This window comes from Phoxinus phoxinus (genome assembly GCF_949152265.1).
Source record: "Phoxinus phoxinus genome assembly, chromosome: 13".
Lineage (NCBI taxonomy): Eukaryota > Metazoa > Chordata > Actinopteri > Cypriniformes > Leuciscidae > Phoxinus > Phoxinus phoxinus.
This window is the reverse complement of record NC_136888.1, coordinates 8,487,720-8,493,963: the sequence shown is the minus strand read 5'-3', so window position 1 is coordinate 8,493,963 and position 6,244 is coordinate 8,487,720.

The window sequence follows — 6,244 nt, the reverse complement described above, 5'->3', positions numbered from 1 at the left end:
TTTGAGGAAAGCAAGTTAAATTTGGTACAGTACAAAACACTGTTACTTTGCAACCTACACAATAACCATCATGATGACAACCATCATGATAACCATCAGAGCAAGATAAAGTTGCATTAATAAATATTCATGCTAAAGTGTTACTTGGTTAAATAAGTTCACATACTGAGATCAGTTTAATCTAGCTGTTTGTTCTCCAATTTATTTTATATTCCAATTAATTTATATTTATATTTTTTAAATGTGGAGCCTCCTCAGCTCATAGTCAGGCTCCTTTAGTGTGCAGTCTAGCTCTATAGGCTCCTTTAGTGTGCAGTCTAGCTCTATAGGCTCCTTTAGTGTGCAGTCTAGCTCTATAGGCTCCTTTAGTGTGCAGTCTAGCTCTATAGGCTCCTTTAGTGTGCAGTCTAGCTCTATAGGCTCCTTTAGTGTGCAGTCTAGCTCTATAGGCTCCTTTAGTGTGCAGTCTAGCTCTATAGGCTCATTTAGTGTGCAGTCTAGCTCTAGACTCCTTGCAGTCTAGCTGAGATGTGTAAGGGCCAGTCCCTGTTTTATGCCACACATTCAAATGTTTGCCTTAATAAAAAGCCCAGTGCATTCACCTCAGCAACTGTCTCAGAAGTTCAGAACACAGACAGAGTGTCTTCATCATTTCCTCCACCCTAATAAATAAAAGTAGGGCAATATAAAGCATAACTGTTATAAAGCAGGTTATGTTCCTGGTGTTCTGTCTGCTGCATACTGACCTCTGTGTGCGAGACTGTGTGTGTGTGTGTTGGCTTCAACAGGGACACTGCATTTCCCTCGACTGCAGAACATACAGTCAGCCATATCTAAAAGTTAAAATAGTAATGTATCGCACACGTACCCAGTGTTACTTGCTTAGAGGAGCCAGCACAGGGTCAGATTGTACAGCACCTGTAATCCCATCCATAATCGGCCGTCCCTTATTCCTATCAGAGCCAACTCAGTGTATTCTGGAGGAGTGGCCCTCCACCGGTTATCTGAATTTCACCCTTTTTTTTCCGGTTTGCCTCATACAAGTGTTTGTGATGAAATGTTTACAAAAATAATAAAAGGTTGTGTGTAAATACTTACTACTTTGAATTATATTTTTATATTTTGGCTTTATCTGCTGCCAAGAACGTTTGGAGTTGCATCTAAAAATAAATGAATATTAATCTTTATTAGTATATACATGCGCAGTTTTTATATATTATAAAAATATAGGCTATATTTCACACACACATACATTCATAGCCTATAGCCTACATAATTTTACATGAATATAGAACGTATTTGTTTAGCTTAGGCCTACACATTAACGCAATCAGCAATCTTTCTCCAACAGTCTTCTCTTGCTTTGGCAGCAGAGACTGTATTGTTTCGAGCTTGTAATACATATTTAAATTAATCGTAATTTTGAATGATTATCTCTTGCTCCTCCGCGGAAAAAATATATCGCTCTCGCTCTATCCATATCGAACGCGATTGGTTGTTCTGTGCCAACGTCACTTTGGTATGTGCACGCGCTCGTGGATTAATCAATAGCTTAAGATCAAAGCCAGAGTTGACAGAGAAAGTTGATGAGCTGCGTCATGGTACCAATAAAGCCTGATTGCATCGGTTTGGTTGTGTCAACTCAAAACTAATCCTGTAACTCCGAGTTTGTTCAGCTACCTTCATGGTACAGGCCCCTGATGTTCATTCATATTTGATGCTATAAATGAACTAGAAGAAAGAGATGATCGGTTTACGAGCAGCTTTACATGATGCTCTACAGCAATCTGTCACACACATTAAAGAGCCACAAAACGGTATTTATTGTTTAAATTTCTTTAAAAACATGACCCAATTTTGAGAGAAAAAGACAGAATTGCAAGGTAAACTCGAGATATAAATAATTATTCAGTGTGCCCCCATAGACGGAGCGAATTAAAAAATTGTTTGTTTGAGAAGCCAACATATTATTGAAGGCTACTATTTAAAATGATTAATTGTATTTCCTCTTCTCCTAAGACTACGTTTTTGACTGCTACTCCTAGAGCTTTAATGCTACAACCACCAAACTGTGCTCTGACTGACAGGCGCAGACAGAGACGATGGAACCGGGCGACTCCGAAGGCTTCAGAGGCCGCAACGGAGCTGAAGTGATGATCCCGGACATACGTCTTTTATTAATAATCCACATAGAGACAGAGGAAGGAAGGCAAAGCAACAACTGTTAAACAATAACCAGACCGGACAACTAAGAACAGAAATACCGGAACTTGAATACAAAAAACAGACCAAGTTAATTAAAGGGTTAGTTCACCCAAAAATGAAAATAATGTCATTAATGACTCACCCTCATGTCGTTCTAAGCCCGTAAGACCTCCGTTCAGCTTCGGAACACATAAGATATTTTAGATTTAGTCCGAGAGCTTTCTGTCCGTCCATTGAAACTGTATATACAGTATACTGTCCATGTCCATAAAGGTAATAAAAACATCATCAAAGTAGTCCATGTGACATCAGTGGGTTAGTTAGAAGTTTTTGATGCATCGAAAATACTTTTTGGTCCAAAAATAACACAAAATAAGACTTTATTCAGCATTGTATTCTCTCCCGGGTCTGTTGTTCAAAAAACAGCTGTTTTAGCAGGGGTGTGTAGACTTTTTATTTCCACTGTAATATGTAAAACTGAACTGTTAAACTTAGAGTCCCTTTTAAGGTCACATTTTGCCACTTCTCATAATTTCAACTAAGCATTAATGGTGCTAAAACATGTCCATTTTGCAAGATGAGCCATAATCTCTTCTATTTTATGGCCTTGTAAAGTTATAAACCTTTGTCTTTTCCACGTCATTACAGTCTTGCAATTTGCTCTCTGTGTGAATTCTATTTCTAAAACACAAAGGCCACTTATTTAAACGTAATGGTCATGAGGAAGGGTCACGTTTTGACCACAATATTAATACACAGAGTGTGAGCACAGAGTTTGAGCACAGAGGCCAGTGTTGCTTAAAATGCTCCAGTGTAAGACTCTACCCTCTTCAATCTACCACAATCTCACTTTAAAACTGAGAGTAATTCATTTTGAAAACTAGGCCTATACACAAATTGTAACTCTGAAAGCTGCTAATATTCGCATTGTATCACATATCACTTCCATCAGAAACATGCTAGCAGAATGGAAGAATAGAGTAAAGTTTGCTAACCATGCCGCCATAAAAAGTTTCTACTGAGTTGTAAAGCAGTCTTGCTTCATAAAGACACTCCTCAGGAGTCATAAAGGTTCACAAACAGGGTGATAAAAAAAAGGTTACTACACATGGAATGATAAAAAGTATACCTGGAAGAAATGTAACAGTTCAAGTAAATGATGGATTCTGATTGGCTGTCAATGATTTTTTTTATCTGCTGAAAAAAAAAATCTTAAAGTGATTCCATCTTTATCATTGTGGTGTGGACTCTGCTATTCTTTTATATTTAGAACTATATTTAGAACTATATCTGTGTATCGATATTGTTATAGTTATGGTCCTCTGTGTAAACGGGTCTTAACTATTTCAATTTCTCAGATATTTCTTAGAGATCCTGGGTTGCAGACTCCACTAAACTTCTAATCCATCTAATTTGTTATATATACTGATGAATTAGTATAAATATAGTTTCATTTTTTCATAGTTTTCATTTCTCATTTTATAATCAAAATAGCAAAATAATCAAAATGTCAAATATAAAAGTCTTTAAAAAAGTAGCAAGACAATCGAAAAAGCAGGAAGACTAAGATTTGTTTGATGAATGTGGCCAAATGTCACTTTATTTAGGCCTATTGTAAATTATTTATTTTATAGTTTGCATAATTTATAGTATGTAATGTATTAAATATAGCCTATATTGTAATTTCCCAATACAACTGTTGTGGGTAGGCCTGCTTTGTCTTTCATTTGTGAAGATGTTCTATTTGCGCTCAGTTGCGTTATGACGTATCAATGCATTAAGTACTGCAATACTCCTTTTGCAGCTGCATAGATCAAGTGCTCATATTTCTCTTAAACAACAACATTTGTAATTCTTTACACAGATATATATTTATACTTTATTATTACTCTTTTATCTGTAATTATATATGTAGTATTATGTACTTTTCTTGTGGGATTGCCAGTTACAACTGGATTTGATGATTGATTGATCTTATATGAAATCACACACCACACATTTTAGACAATAGAGGGAGACTATGGTTGTAACACTTTTTGCTTCAGCAACTCTAACTCATGATGTTTTGAGCTAGACTAGAGTGTTCAAACTTTTATACAAATCACACACATTTGTTTACTACAAAAGGCACCAATTCAAACCTCTGCATGAATATCACAGCCCTTATGAATTTGTCAAATACATGGTGTGCCTTTGTTACCATTTACCCCACTACCGTGGAGCTTTGTAACACATGCTGGGATAAGTAGTAACAATTAAACAAAAAAGAGCAGAAACAGAGGCCACATTCATTGTATGCTAAAAAAAAATAGGTTTATTGAAACAATCCATAAGAACAATAAAAAACAATGCCTTTCCCTGTGATTGACCCTAACTTAAAACCACTTTCTGTTTGACCCAGGATTGTGTGCATAGTCTACTAGAACAAACTTCCATAATGGTATGCTTAAAACTCCACAGGTCTAACAAATAACAGGTCTATAGGTCTAACAAATAACACTGTCAATGTGTGTGAGTTTGTGTCTATGTGTGAATATTCTCAATTAGAGATTAGAGTCCCAATGGTGACAAATTAATGTTGTTAACCCCTGGAGTGTAGGAAACTGCATTGGGTACATTTTACCCAACCTCTGGCTTTCAGTTACCAAATGGCTCCATACAAACATCTTCATTCAACAATTTCATTGTCTGAGGTCTCATAATCCTCACCACTGGCTTTCAACATTTTTCCGTAACTGATCTGACTGTCTTGCCCATTGAATCCTCATGAGTACGCACACACCTCTGTCTGTCTTGGCATTCTGTAAAATGTTTTTTTTTTTTTTAACTGTTCTTAGTTGTATTTAAGGGGATGGTTGTAACAATTTTTAAAGATCACAAGTTGGGTGGGTGTCACAACCCACCCAACCCTTTCACCCATGTTTAGTATTAGCATAATGGTTTGAAAATGGCAGGTAAAAAAAAAAAAAAAAAAAATGAGAAACTAAATTTAATGTAATATAACATGAACATGATTTTATTTGCATGATTTTGCATGATTTTAGTTGCTACTAAACAGCATATAGTTTTGGTCAAAAAAAGTTTTTAATTCTTACCTTTAAAAAAAATATTATATATATATATATATATATATATATATATATATATATATATATATATATATATATATATATATATATATATATATTAGTATATATATAAAAAAATCTGCATGTATCTATTTCCTGCCTTCACGTCATTCATATGGGATCATAAGGGTATGATTTGAGTAAACACTGAAATGAGGACTCCTAGCTTTTTTGCTTTGATGGTGTTACAACTCTCCCCATGTTACAACCACCCGCTCTCCCCCTACATTCATAACAATTGAATTTATAACTACATATATTTGATACTTGACTGTGAACAGGAGCCAAAACATTTGTTTTAGTGAACTACATAATGGGTCAAATAATTATAATGTAACTCTGCAGATGATTTACACTCAGCACTGATAAACTCAGATTTGAATGCATAGGCGAAGATGATGATTTCCTAGGCAATTATTGAGTCGAAGATGACCTCTACTGGTGATCTGAAGTAATGCTTATAATGTATTTTAACATTGGCATTGTACAAGGTTACCTCAAATAAATAATAACGATCTAAGCTGACAAACCAACATTCAACATTCATGGCAGTTTATTTAATGTGTTCTACTGCAATATCTGAAATTAACATATGTTGTTTATCTGTGTGTTCTTAATAACTGATGTCTGCAAGGATCACACTAATCTCCTCGAGTAAAATGTTTCTGCTCCAGAGCATTTCAGTTCATTCATGTAGGTATCTCTGATGGACGAGGATGGCAAGTTCGTATGATTTTAGCATTCCAGTTAAAATATGAATTTATTAATTGTTCTTTATTGCAGGATTGATGGCCTAGTCGTGTCAAGTAGTATATTTAGGCACACGGAATTGATACAAATACTTGTTTCAAAGCTAAAATAATATGTTTTTAATAATGTCTATGCTAATACTTGTTTAAAACAATCATTAG